The following is a 13,757-nucleotide window of genomic DNA, read 5'->3' on the forward strand; positions in this document are numbered from 1 at the left end:
AATGTTGAAGGTGTGGCTTGACTTACTCTTGCTGCATTAGTAAAATGTCAGAAGAAAGAGATAAATTGAGGAAAGAACTATTAAGCAAGAAAGATCCAGGACTTGATGATTTGGAAAATTCTGATTCTATAAGATTACAAAAGACACTAAAATTAAGAGATTTACTCTTAGGAAGGTGTGCTATGGTGAGAAAGTCAAGAGTGTGGTTGTGTTTGCTAGTACTAAAGAGATTAGGTTTGTGACTGTGAATCTCTTCAACCATCTCAACCATAGCCAGGAATACATATGGGATTCTCTGGGAAAGATCTGTGGAGGACCACCTAGATTAGTGGCATGAATTGCTGTGCCATATGGGAGATCCACAAGGTTTTTGAGAATATCATAAGAAAGATTCCCAGATTGTACCGAAAGAGACAGAGGCAGAACAAAATGGAGGAAGGCTGTCAGACTCCTAAAATGCTACAGACACATAGAAAGGCTGATAGAACTGGAAATTTTTACCTCTTAATCCCCTTTATATAATTTTCCCATCTCCTATCCCTCCCTTCTGGCAACCACAAGTTTGTTTTTTGTATTTATGACTGACTTTGTTTGTTTGTTTGTTTGTTTTTAAGATTTTATTTATTAATGAGAGATACAGAGACAGGCAGAGACATAGGCAGAGGGAGAGAAGCAGGCTCCCTGCAGGGACCCTGATGCAGGACTCAATCCCAGGACCCCCAGATTACGACCTGAGCTGAAGGCAGATGCTCAACCACTGAGCCACCCAGGAGCCCCTGGCTTTGTTTTGTTTTGTTTGTTCACTTGTTTTGTTTTTTAGATTCCACATATAAGTGAAATCATCAATCAGTATTTGTCTTTGTCTGACTTATTTTACTTAGCCCAACACCCTCTAGGTCCACCCATTTTGTTGCAAATGGCAAGATTTGATTCTTTTTTATGTCATATAGAAGTATATACATACATATATATCTATAAATCTACACATAGACCTGTAGATATATCTCACATCTCCTTTATCCATTTATCTAGAGATAGACACTTATGTTGTTTTCCATATCTTGGCTATTATAAATAATGCAGTAAACATAGGGTTGCATATATATTTTTGAATTCGTGTTTTTATTTTCTTCTGATAAACAAACAGAAGTGGAATTGTCAGATTGTATAGTATATCTATTTTAATTTTTTGAGGAACCTCCATTCTGTTTTCCATAGTGGCTGCCCCAATTTACATTCCCACCAACAGGACATGAGGGTTCCCATTTCTCCATATCCTCACCAACACTTCCTGTTTCTTGTCTTTCTGATACTAGCAATTTGGACTGGTGTGAAGTGATAATTTATTTTAATTTTGATTGACATTTTCCTAATGTTTAGTGATGTTGAGCATCTTTTCATATGTCTGTTAGCCATCTCTGTATCTTCTTTGGGAAAAGGCCTATTCAGGCCTTCTGCCCATTTTTAAATCAGATTGTTCATTTTTATGATTTTAAGTTTTATGCTCTCTTTGTATGTCTTGGATATTAACCCCTTATTTATTTGTGTCATCTTCAATTTCTTTCATCAGTCTTACAGCTTTTCAGAATAAAGGTCTTCCACCTCCATTGCTGCATTTATTCCTAGGTGTTTTATTCTTTTTGATGCACTTGTAAATGAAATTGTTTTCTTAATTTCTCTGACAGTCTGTTATTAGTATACAGAAATGCAATGAATTTTCATACCTTAATTTTCTATATGCAACTTTATTGAATTCATTTATTAGTTTTAGTAGTTTTTCAGTGAGATCTCTAGGGATTTCCAATACACAGTATTATATCATCTGCAGTTAGTGACACTTCTTTTTTTTTTAAGATTTTATTTATTTATTCATGAGAGATACAGAGAGAGAGGTGGAGACAGAAGCAGGTTCCACACAAGGAGCCCGATGTGGGACTCGATTCTGGAACTCTGGGATCATGCCTTGAGCCAAAGGCAGACACTCAACCACTGAGCCACCCAGGCATCCCACTTCTACTTCTTTCTCACCAATTTGGATGTCTTTTATTTCTTTTTCATTGCCTAATTAACTGTGGCTAGGACTTTCAGTACTATGCTGAATAGAAGTGGTGAGTGTTCGTGTTTTGTTCCTGACCTTAGAGCAAAGACTTTCAGTTTTTCACTATTGAGTATTATGTTAGTTGTGAGTTTGTCATATACGGCCTTTCTTATATTTAGGTATTTTCCCTTTATACACACTTTGTTGAGAGCATTTTATTGTGAATGGATATCAAATTTTGTCAAATGCTTTTTATGCATCTATTAGGATGGTCGTATAATTTTTATTCTTCATTTTGTTAATGTGGTGTATCACATTGATTTGTGAATATTGAACGATCTTGCAACTCCAGAAAAAATCCTACTTGATATTACTGAATGGTCCTTTTTATGTATTGTTGAATTAGGTTTGCTAATTTTTTTTGTTGTTGTTGTTCCATTAAAGATTTTATTTATTTATTTGAGTGAGAGAGAGAGCACAAGAAGGGGTAGGGGTGGAGGGAGAAGCAGACTTCCTGATGAACAGAGAGCCCAATATAGGACTCAATCCCAGGACCCTGAGATCATGACCTGAGCCGAAAGCAGACACTTAACCAACTGAGCCATTCAGGTACCCCAGGTTTGCTAATGTTTTGTTGAGGATTTTTGCATCTGTGTTCATTAGGAATATTAGACTGTAGTTTTCTTTTTTTGTAGTGTCTTTATCTGGTTTTAATATCAAAAAACTTTTTGAATAAATTTGGAAGCGTTCTTTCCCCTTTGAGTTCTTGGAATAGTTTGAGGATAGGTATTAACTCTTCTTTAAATGTTTGGTAGAGGGACGCCTGGGTGGCTCAGCGGTTGAGCGCCTGCCTTCAGCTCAAGGTGTGATCCTGGAGTCCCAGGATCGAGTCCCACATTGGGCTCCCTGCATGGAGCCTGCTTCTCCCTTTGCCTATGTCTCTGCCTCTCTCTCTCTCTCCTCTGTGTATTCTCATGAATAAATAAATAAAATCTTTAAAAAAATGTTTGGTAGAATTCACCAGTGAAGCCATCTGGTCCTGGACTTTTGTTTGTTGGGAGGTTTTTGTTACTGATTCAATCTCCTTGCTAGTAATCAGTCTAATCAGATTTTCTATTTTTTATGATTCAGCCTTGGAAGATTGTAAATTTCTGGGAAATTATCTGTTTTTGTATGTTGTCCAACTTGTTGGTATATAATTATTCATAGTTCTCTTATAATCCTTTGTATTTCTGTGGTGTTGGTTGTAACTTTTCTTCCCTTCCTTTTTTAAATATTTTATTTATTTATTCATGACAGACACAGAAAGAGAGAGGCAGAGACAGAGGCAGGAGAAGCAGGCTCCATGCATGGAGCCCAATGTGGGACTCCATCCTGGGACTCCAGGATCACGCCCTGAGCTGAAGGCAGACGCTTAACCACTGAACCACCCAGGCATCCCTTTTTCTTCCCTTCCTAATTTTATTTGAGTACTCTGGTTTTTTTCTTGATGAGTCTAGCTAAAGGTTTATCAATTTTGTTTATATTATCAAAGAACCAGTTTTTTGTTTCATTGATTTTTTATTGTTATTTGGTCCCTGTTTCATTTATATCTATTCTGATCTTTGTGATTTCCTTCCTTCTACTAACTTTGAGCTTTGTTCTTTTTTTAGTTCCCTTAGGTATAAAGTTAGATTGTTTATTTGAGATTTTTCTTTTTCTTTAGGTAGGCCTATATCACCATAAACTCTCCTCTTAGAACAACTTTTGTTGTGTCCCCAAGATTTTGGAATGTTGGGTTTCTAGGTTTGTTTGTTTGTTTGTTTGTCTGTTTTTGTCTCCAGGTATTTTTTTTTATTTCCTCTTTGATTTTTTTATTGTCCCATTGGCTGCTTAGTAGCATGTTATTTAACTTCCATGTATTTTTTCCAGTTTTTTTCTTGTAATTGATTTCTAGTTTCACTCAGAAAAGATACATGATATGATTTTAATAATCTTCAATTTGTTGAGACTTGTTTTGTGGCCTAATGTGATTTATCCTGCAAAATGTTCCACGTGTATTTGAAGAAAATATGTACTCTGCTGTTTGGGAATGGAATGCTCTGTATATATCCGTTAAGTCCATCTGGTCTAATGTGTCTTTCAAAGCCACTTTACTTATTGATTTTGTATCTGGATAATCTACCATCGATGTAAGTGGGGTGTTGAAGTATCCTACTATTATTGTATTGGTGTCAATTTCTCCCTTTATGTCTGTTAATATTTGCTTTATATATTTAGATGCTGCTATTTTGGTGCATAGATATTTACAATTTTTTTAAAGATTCCATTTATTTATTCATGAGACAAACAGAGAGAGGGAGAGAGGCAGAGACAGAGGGAGAAGCAGGCTCCATGCGGGGAGCCCGACATGGGACTCGATTCCAGGTATCCAGGATCAGGCCCTGGGCCCAAGGCGGCGCCAAACCGCTGAGCCACCCAGGCTGCCCAATATTTACAATTTTTATATCTTCTGGTTACATTCCTCTTTTTCATTATGCTGTGCCCTTCTTTATCTCTTCTTACAGTCTGTTTTAAAGTCTATTTCGTCTGATTTAAGTATTGCTACCCGAGCTTTATTCTTTTTTTTTTTTTTTTTAAGATTTTATTTACTTATTCATGAGAGAGAGAGAGGCAGAGACATAGGCGGAGGGAGAAACAGGCTCCATGCAGGGAGCCCGACGTGGGACTCAATCCCGGGTCTCCAGGATCACACCCTGGGCTGAAGGAAGCGCTAAACCGCTGAGCCGCCCAGGCTGTCCCGAGCTTTATTCTTATTTTCATTTGCATGGAATATCTTTTTCCATCTCTTAACTTTCAGTCTGTATGTGTCGTTAGATCTGAAGTGAGTCTCCTGTAGGCTGGATATAAATAGGTCTTGTTTTTTCATCCCTTCTGTCACCCTGTCTTTTTTTTTTTAAGATTTTATTTATTCGCGAGAGACACAAAGAGAGAGAGAGAGAGGCAGAGACGCAGGCAGAGGGAGAAGCAGGCTCCCTGTGGGGAGTCCGATAAGGGACTTGATCCCGGGACTCCAGGATCAAGCCCTGGGCCAAAGGCAGCGCTAAACAGCTGAGCCACCTGGGCTGCCGTATAGCAGTCTTAAATTTAAGTTGTTGGCTGCTTAAGTTCAAACACATTTTTAAATTTATTTTTATTTTTTTAAAGATTTTATTTATTTATTCATGAGAGACACAGGAAGAGAGGCAGAGACACAGGCAGAGGGAGGAGAAGCAGGTTTCACGCAAAGAGCCTGCTGTGGGACTCCATCCTGGGAATCTGGGATCACGCCCTGAGCCAAAGGCAGATGCTCAACTGCTGAGCCACCCAGGCATCCCTAAACATATTTTTTAATGATTTTATTTATTTATTCATGAGACACACGGAGAGAAAGGCAGAGACATAGGCAGGGGGAGAAGCAGGCTCCCCTCCCCGCTGGGAGCCTGATGGGGGACTCAATCCCAGGACCCCAGGATCACAACCCCAGCGGAAGGCAGATGCTCAACCACTGAGCCACCCAAGTGCCCCAAGTTCAAACACATTCTAAAAACACTACATTTTTACTCCCTCCCCTCCTGAATGTTTCATGTATTTGATGTCATGATTTGCATTTTTTATTTTGTGCATCCCTTAACTACTTACTGTAGATTATATCTGACTTTACTATCTTTGTCTTTTAATCTTCATACTAGCGTTATAAGTTATTGATCAACTACATTTAATATATCCTTGCTTTCACCAATGATATTTTTCTTTCATAATTTTCTTTTTTTAAGATTTTATTTATTTATTCATGATCGACAGAGAGAGAGAGAGAGAGGCAGAGACACAGGCAGAGAGAGAAGCAGGCTTCATGCAGGGAGCCTGACGTGGGACTCGATCCCGGGTCTCCAGGATCATGCCCTGGAATGCAGGCGGCGCCAAACCGCTGTGCCACCGGGGCTGCCCTCATAATTTTCTTACATCTGGTAATGACCTTTTCTTTTTTTAATTAATTAATTTATTTGTATATTTTTTTATTAGAGTTTCATTTGCCAACATATAGTATAACACCCAGTGTTCATCCCATCAAGTGCCCCCATTAGTGCCCCTCACCCAGTCACCCCATCCCCCTGGCCACCTCCCCTTTCACTACACCTTGTTTGTTTCTCAGAGTTAGGAGTTTCTCATGTTCCCTTTAACATTTCTTGTAAGCCTGATTTAGTGGTGGTAAACTTCTTTAACTTTTATTTGTCTGGGAAACTCTTTACTCCTCCTTAAATTCTGAGTAATAATCTTGCTGGATGAAGTATTTTTGGTTGAAGGGTTTTTTTTGTCTCCTCCTCCAGGGGAGCCTGATGCAGGACTCAATCCCAGGACCCTGGAACCATGACCTGAGCCAAGGCAGATGCTCAACCTCTGAGCCACCTGGGTGCCCTGTCCTTTAGCACTTAAGTATATCATGCCACTTTCTTCTGGCCTGCAATGTTTCTGCTTAAAAATCAATCAGCTGATAGCTTGAAGGGTGTTTCCTTGTATGTGGCTAATTGCTTTCCTCTTGCTGCTTTTAAGATTCTCTCTTTATCTTTAATTTTTGACATTTTAATTATTATGTGTCTTAATGTGGACCTCTTTCGGTTCATTTATTTGGGGATCTCTGTGATTTCTGGGCCAGGATGTCTGTCCTTCCCCAGGCTAAGGAAGTTTTCAGCTATCATTTCTTCAAATATGTTTTCTGCCCCTTTCTCTCTCTCTCATCTCCTTCTGGAACTCCTATAATATGAATGTTAATATGCTTGATATTCTCCTATTAACTTATCCTCATTTTTAAAATTCTTTGTTCTTGGGAATCCCTGGGTGGCTCAGCAGTTTGGCGTCTGTCTTGGGCCCAGGGCGTGATCCTGGAGACCCAGGATTGAGTCCCATGTCGGGCTCCCTGCATGGAGCCTGCTTCTCCCTCTGCCTGTGTCTCTGCCTCTCTCTCTCTCTCTGTATCTTTCATGAATAAATAAAGTCGTCTTTTAAAAAATAAATAAATAAAATTCTTTGTTCTTTTTGCTGTTAGTTTGGATGATTTTCACTACCTATCACTGATTTGTTCTTATGCATCCTCCAATCTTTTGTTAATCTCCATTAATGTTTTTCATTTCAGTTATTATATCCTTCAGCTTTGATCTGTTGTTTTTTATATTACCTCTTTGTTAACATTCTCAATGAGTTCATGAACTCTTTTCTCAAGTTCTCTGAGCATCTTTATGATGATTACTTTGAACCCTTTTCATGTAAACTGCTTATGTCCATTTCATTTCCTTCTTTTCCGGAGATTTTGACTTATTCTTTCATTTGGGCCATATTTCTCTGCCTCCTCAATTTTGTCTGACTGTGTTTGTTTCTATGCATTAAGTAGGTCAGCTACATCTCCTGGTCTTTAAGTGGCCTTAGTAGAAGGCACCTTATGGGGCCCAGAAGCACAATCCTCTCTGGTCCCAATCCTCTCTGGAGAACCAGGCACTCCAGGAGCGGCCCCTATGTGGGCTGCATGTGGTCTCCTATTGTGACCAGGCTGCAACTGCTGGTGGGTAGTGCTGGCCCCCAGCATGACTGCCTAAGAGGCCCAGCTGAAGCTGTTGTGAATGTGCTGGTGGGTGGAGTTATCCCCTGGTGTTGCTGGCTGTGAGGCCTACCTATAACTCTTGTAGGCATGCTGGTGGATGTGGCTGCCTCTCCCCGTCACAGGAGTCACTTTGGAGTGACAGTCCCAACTGAGGCTGTCCACAGGGTGTTGTGGAGCAGAAGCTGCTTTGGAGGAGTGACTGCTGAGATGGGCATGTTGTGCAGAATGGGGCTGCGGGGAAGTCAGGTAGGGCAAGTGGTGCTAGCAAGTAGATGGTGAATGTCAGAACTAGTACCTGCCAGCATTTGCCCAGCTGGGCTGAAGGAAGGCAAGAAAAATGCAAGCCCTTCCATTTCAGGAAAAATTTCCTACAGATCTCTAGCCTCCAGCGCATGCCCTTTTAGTCGATCAATCTCCACGTGTGGCCCAGGTACTTTGCAAACTGCTGCCTCTCTGCTAGGTGTCAAAGCAAGTAAGATTGTGTGAGCCCGGGGAAGCCCGGGTGGCTCAGCAGTTTAGCGCTGACTTCAGCCCAGGGTGTGATCCTGGAGACCCAGGATCCAGTCCCATGTCGGGCTCCCTGCATGGAACCTGCTTCCCTCTCTGCCTCTCTCTCTCTCTCTCTCTCTCATAAATAAATAAAATATTTTTAAAAAAAAGATTGTGTGAGCCTTATAAGAATGGAGCCTTGGCTGGACGCCTGGGTGGCTCAGCCACTGAGTGCCTGTCTTTGGTCCCGGGCGTGACCCTAGAGTCCCTGGATAGAGTACTACATCGGGCTTCCTGCATGGAGCCTGCTTCTCCCTCTGCCTGCCTGTGTCTGTGGCTCTCTCTGTGTGTGTCTCTCATGAATAAATAAATAAATTCTTAAAAAAAAGAATGGAGCCTTGGTTTCCTATAGCCCACCAGCCCTCCCATAGTTAAGCCTCACTGATTTTCAAAGCGAAATTTTATGGAGGCTCATTTTCCTAGTGCAGATCCTCAGGGCTAGGGGTATTTAATGTGGGGCTTGAATCCGTTGCTCCTCACAGAGGACCTTAATGCCTGTGATACTTCTTCCACTTATGAGTTGTTACACCAGGACTTTGGTTCCCAACCAGGATGCATCCTGCCTTTCCTACCCTTCTTGATGTGACTTTTTCTTCATATCTTTGGCTGTGGAAGAATTTTCTGCTCTCCAAGTCATTTTCTGAAAGACCTGCTCCAAATGTAGTCACAGGTATGTCTCCGGGAGGAGGTAAAGGATATTTCTACTCAGCCATCTTTCCCTCTAAGAGTGATAACTTGATTTCTTTTTTTTTATATAATTTGATTTCTAGTGTACAAGTCCAAAGAGGAATTTTGACCCAGAATGGATCGTATCCAGGGTTTAATCCTTACCTATTTTAGGTGATGAGATTTGGCATTTTTTGAGCTGATAATATTAAATGAGAGGGGCACCTGAGTGGCTCAGTCAGTGAAACATCTGCCTTCAGTTCAGGCCATGATCTCAGGGTGCTAGAATTGAGACCCATATGAGGCTCCCTACTCAGTAGAGAGTCGGCTTGTCCCTCTGTCTTTCCCCTGCTCTCTCTCTCTCTCTCTCTCTAATAAATAAATAAAATCTTTAAAAATATATATTAAATGAGATTTTGGCCTTGAGTTCATATTGCAATATATTGAGAAATTTGGGGATATGGTGATATAGTACATGTGGAGTAGACATAAATCTTAGGGGACCAGAGGGCAGATTACAGGAGAGTGAATAATTCCACCCCTCCCAAAGATATTCTATTTCCTGGAATTTATGTGTGTTATCTTACAACAATAACAAAAAAAGACTGCCGGTGTGATTAAGTTAAAGATATTGATATAGGGAGATTATCCTGGATTATTTGGGTGGATCCTAAATGTATCACAGGTGTCCTTAAGAGAGGGAAGCAGAGGGAAATTTGACACCAACAGAAGGGGGGATGTGACATGACCATGGAGGCAGAGATTAGAATGATGCAGCCACAGCCAAAGAATGCTGACAGCCACCAGAAGCTGGAATAGCAAGCAGTAGATTCTCTCCTAGAGCCGCTGAAAGAAGTACAGCCCTGCTGACACCCTGAATTCAGTCCAAAGAAAATAATTTTAGATTTCTAGCCTCCAGAAATATGATAAAATTAATTTCTGTTGTTTTATGGCACAAAATTTTTGATAATTTCTTACAACAGCCAAAGGAAATTTCGGTGATTTTAAAAGATTATGGAGCTTATGTTGAAGGTCCTTTGGAGTTTTAAGATGCATTTATTCATTCGGCAACCAACAGATATTTGAGGCAAAAAAAAAAAAAGTAATTAAAACAGATTTTGGGGTGCCTGGGTGGCTCAGCAGCTGAGTGTCTGCCTTCAGCTCAGGTCATGATCCCGAGGTCCTGGGATCGAGTCCCGCCCGCATCAGGCTCCCCACAGGGAGCCTGCTTCTACCTCTGCCTATGTCTCTGCCTCTCTCTCTTTGTCTCTCATGAATAAATAAATAAAATCCTTTTAAAAAGAATATATTAAAAAAACACAAACTTTGGACTCAATTCAACTTGGGAGTGAATTCTAGCTCTGCCACCCACTGATTATGTGACCTTAATCAGGTTGCTTAACCCTCTGAGCCTCAGTCTCAACATCTGCACAATGGGGATAACAGTACTTAATTCAAGGTGAGGTTCTGAAAATTACATGGGATGATGTGCATAAAGGCCTTTGTGCCGGCAACAAGGGTCAATGCCCTGTCCCTGTCCTAAGAGAGCTCTGTCATTCTGGGAAGAACAACTTAGCGAGATCAGGGCTGTGAATTGAAAGCACAGGGGATTTGGGGACTCATTGGAGGCACTCATGGTGGGGAGGAGGAGAGAATTCCTGGAGAAAGTAACTTCTGAAGCCCCTGAGGTACACAGCAAATTGTAATTACATGGACACTCTTTTTAATACTATTGTAAATATTACTATTAAGGGGTAAGACTTGTTCCTGGTTATTGGGTTTCTAGAAAAGGTGCATTTTTTTTAAAAAAGTTATTCACAAGAGACACACAGAGAGAAGCAGAGACATAGGCAGAGGGAGAAGTAGGCTTCCTGCCGGGACCCCAATATGGGACTAGATCCTGGGACTCCGGGATTACACCCTGAGCCAAAGGCAGATGCTCAACCACTGCGCCAGCCAGGCGTCCCAGAAAAGTGCATTTTTTAAAAGCCCATATCAAAAATGGGAAAAAAATAAAGTTTAAAATGAAATGATTCCCCTCCCCCACTGAGTTTACATGGGGAGTTGGGCAGGCCACCACTGACACACCCACCACCACCACCATTGCCTTGATCCTCCATCCCTCACCATGACTGAGGAGCTTTACACATCCTACACCAAAGATGATTTCTACTGCCCCACCTATTAGAGGTGCTCAAAACTGCCATGCAGCCATGGCTTATCAGCACATCTTCTATAAAAAATGTTTTCTGACTGTAACAAGAGAAAGCAGGATATGTTATCCCCTATGTTATGGAAATGTGACTAGAAGAGAGAGAGAGAGACTGTCCTGAATAAGCCTTAGACTTTGAAACTATCATGAGGAAGTTTTCTGGTAGCTGTAAATGCTGTGCAAAACAGACTAAATTCTATTATTTGAGGCTTCATTATAAATCTTGTTAAGGGGCAGCCCGGGTGACTCAGCAGTTTAGCACCACCTTTGGCCCAGGGTATGATCCTGGAGACCCGGGATCGAGTCCCATGTCTGGCTCCCTGCATGGAGCCTGCTTCTCTCTCTGCCTGTGTCTCTGCCTCTCCCTCTGCCTGTGTTTCTCATGAATAAATAAATAAAATCTTAAAAAAAAAAGAAGTATCAAGATGAATACGATGTTTCCTCTCTCATTCCAAACTTTCAGATCTCTCAAGATTAAGTAGGGAACAGTAATAAAACACTCATCTCTGAGAACACAGAGACTTGTGAAGAAAATACAAGTTTTTCTGGGCATCTCACTTTTTTTAAAAAAAATTTTATTTACTTATTCACGAGAGACACACAAGAGAGAGGCAGAGACATAGAGGGAGAAGCAGGCTTTCTTCAGGGAACCTGATGCGGGACTCGATCCCAGGACCCTGGAACCACGACCTGAGCCAAAGGCAGATAGATGCTTAAACACTGAGCCACCCAGTTATCCTGGCATACAACTTTTAAGTGTTCCTTTTGTCCAGGATCAATTTTAACTTAACATTTATGGAATCACTGCAACAATGATCAGATAGCTCCTATTTCAGATAGTTCCTGTGACGCGTCCTATTTGTGTGTCTCTTTGTTGGGAAGCTCCTAGCCAAATTACTAGAAATTTTGTTAGTCATCTAATCAAAGACATCAGTTTGATTACGGATAATTTGTTAATCTTCATTTAGAGAGGGAAACCCAATATCGGACTGCTATTGAAAGATCTTTTCAAGTAAACATATGAAGACTATAGACATTTCTGTACCTTCGTACCTGAAAGTGCTATCTTTAATGGGACAACTATATGAAGTAACTGTTTCAATAACTTGACGTGTATATTAACAAAAGTAATTCAGTCTAAAAAAAGTTTAAAATTCTTAAGTCACTAGAGAGGTCCTAAAAACCCCATATCTGAGGAAATTGGAGACTGATAGCAAGGATTTGAGGTGGTGGCCTCATATTTACCATTTGTTAAAACTAAATAACAAATGCAGAGCAGAAAGTAGCTAGATACATAAAGGAACAGGAGAATCTGAGCATGCGCACCAATGAGCCTATGGCATCTGGAGGGCCCAAGTCTGGCAGAGCACAGTCCCGCTTGAGGCGGGAAAACCAACCCCCTTTGAAAAGACGGTCCTGTCCCTGGAGCTGGATTTAGAGACCCCGTTCTCGACTCACTTGCCCCGCCTACTTTCCTAACCCCTGATTGGCCAGTTCAAGTTCATTAACTGTTCTGATTGGTTGATTATCGCTGGGCAGTGGAATTGTGGGATATCAACTCGTGGAGCGATTCTTTGCCGCTGCCGGCTTCAACCCTGAGGTAAGCTTTCTCTTTAGATCCTCTTAAACAAGTTAAAGGTAGGCTAGTAAAATGTGAGGAACCTCTCCAGCTCACTCAGATAGTTTAGTTCTTGCTGTACCTTCCAGCAGCCTCCAGATCCTTAGGACGGAGAAATGACTTAAAGCTTTTCGGAGCGATTGCTCCCAGGCTAAGATAAAACTAAAACTATTTTCGGTCCATGGGACTTTTTCTAATTGCTCTTCCTCAGGGAAAAAGAACTCACCTTGGCCTGAGAAACCCCCAAATCAGCTAGACATCCCTAGGTTTCTTTAACCGAAGAAAATAGACGCTGCCTAAGTGACTCTTTTATCGCCAACTCTAGGATAAAGCAGAAACTTTCTTGGCGTCAGAGACCCCTAAATTTCCTCTCCCTAAGAGATTCCCAATGCCATCAGTTGGGGAACACCAGATTGCTGCATTGAAACTCTCCACATTCTCAGCCAAAGTGATGGCTAATCCCGTAGTTGGAAATTCCAGTTCTCTTCACGCTAATAATTTTCAAATAACCTAGTAATGGGCTCTAAATCCACTCTATATTAGCAATCCTTGTTTCTTTTCAACAGAGCAAATCCCTCTGCCTGAAAACTCAAACCCATTTTTCAGAGACAAATCTATGAGACTTATCTCCCCACCCTTCTGCCTCAAAAGTCACCCCCTCCATAAAACTACTTGTTCACTTCACTGTTTCCCCAATAAGGATCTTAATATCTTTCCTTCAGTATAAGCCAAACTTCAGGCAAACTACTAATAACAGTAGCCAACCTTCTCTCAAAGACTCAAGGCTGCCTTGATCATGCTTACAGAAAACCTGCTGTCCCTAATCAATACTTTCTTTCATAGATCTCCCACCCCCTATTTGTTTGTTTTTTGTCCCCCCCCCCCCCCCCGCATCCTTTCTCAGGAACAGATAAACCCAGGATGGAGAAAAGTAGAACCTTGATTCCATGTGATTAACTGGATATAACTTACCTTCAGTGCTTTCTCCCTTCCTCAGGATCTTTGGCATTGTGGCTAGAGAGATTAGGTTCTGTCCTTTCGGGATCAGACCATTCCCAGCACC

At 41.2% G+C, this 13,757-nt stretch overlaps 1 pseudogene; it reads left to right on the plus strand.

The window, feature by feature from the left end:
* Window positions 1-10,992: 10,992 nt before the first annotated feature.
* LOC121482398 lies at window positions 10,993-12,100 on the plus strand (annotated as a pseudogene).
* The last annotated feature ends 1,657 nt before the right edge of the window (window positions 12,101-13,757 follow it).

This window comes from Vulpes lagopus, chromosome X (genome assembly GCF_018345385.1).
Source record: "Vulpes lagopus strain Blue_001 chromosome X, ASM1834538v1, whole genome shotgun sequence".
In the NCBI taxonomy this organism is placed as follows: domain Eukaryota; kingdom Metazoa; phylum Chordata; class Mammalia; order Carnivora; family Canidae; genus Vulpes; species Vulpes lagopus.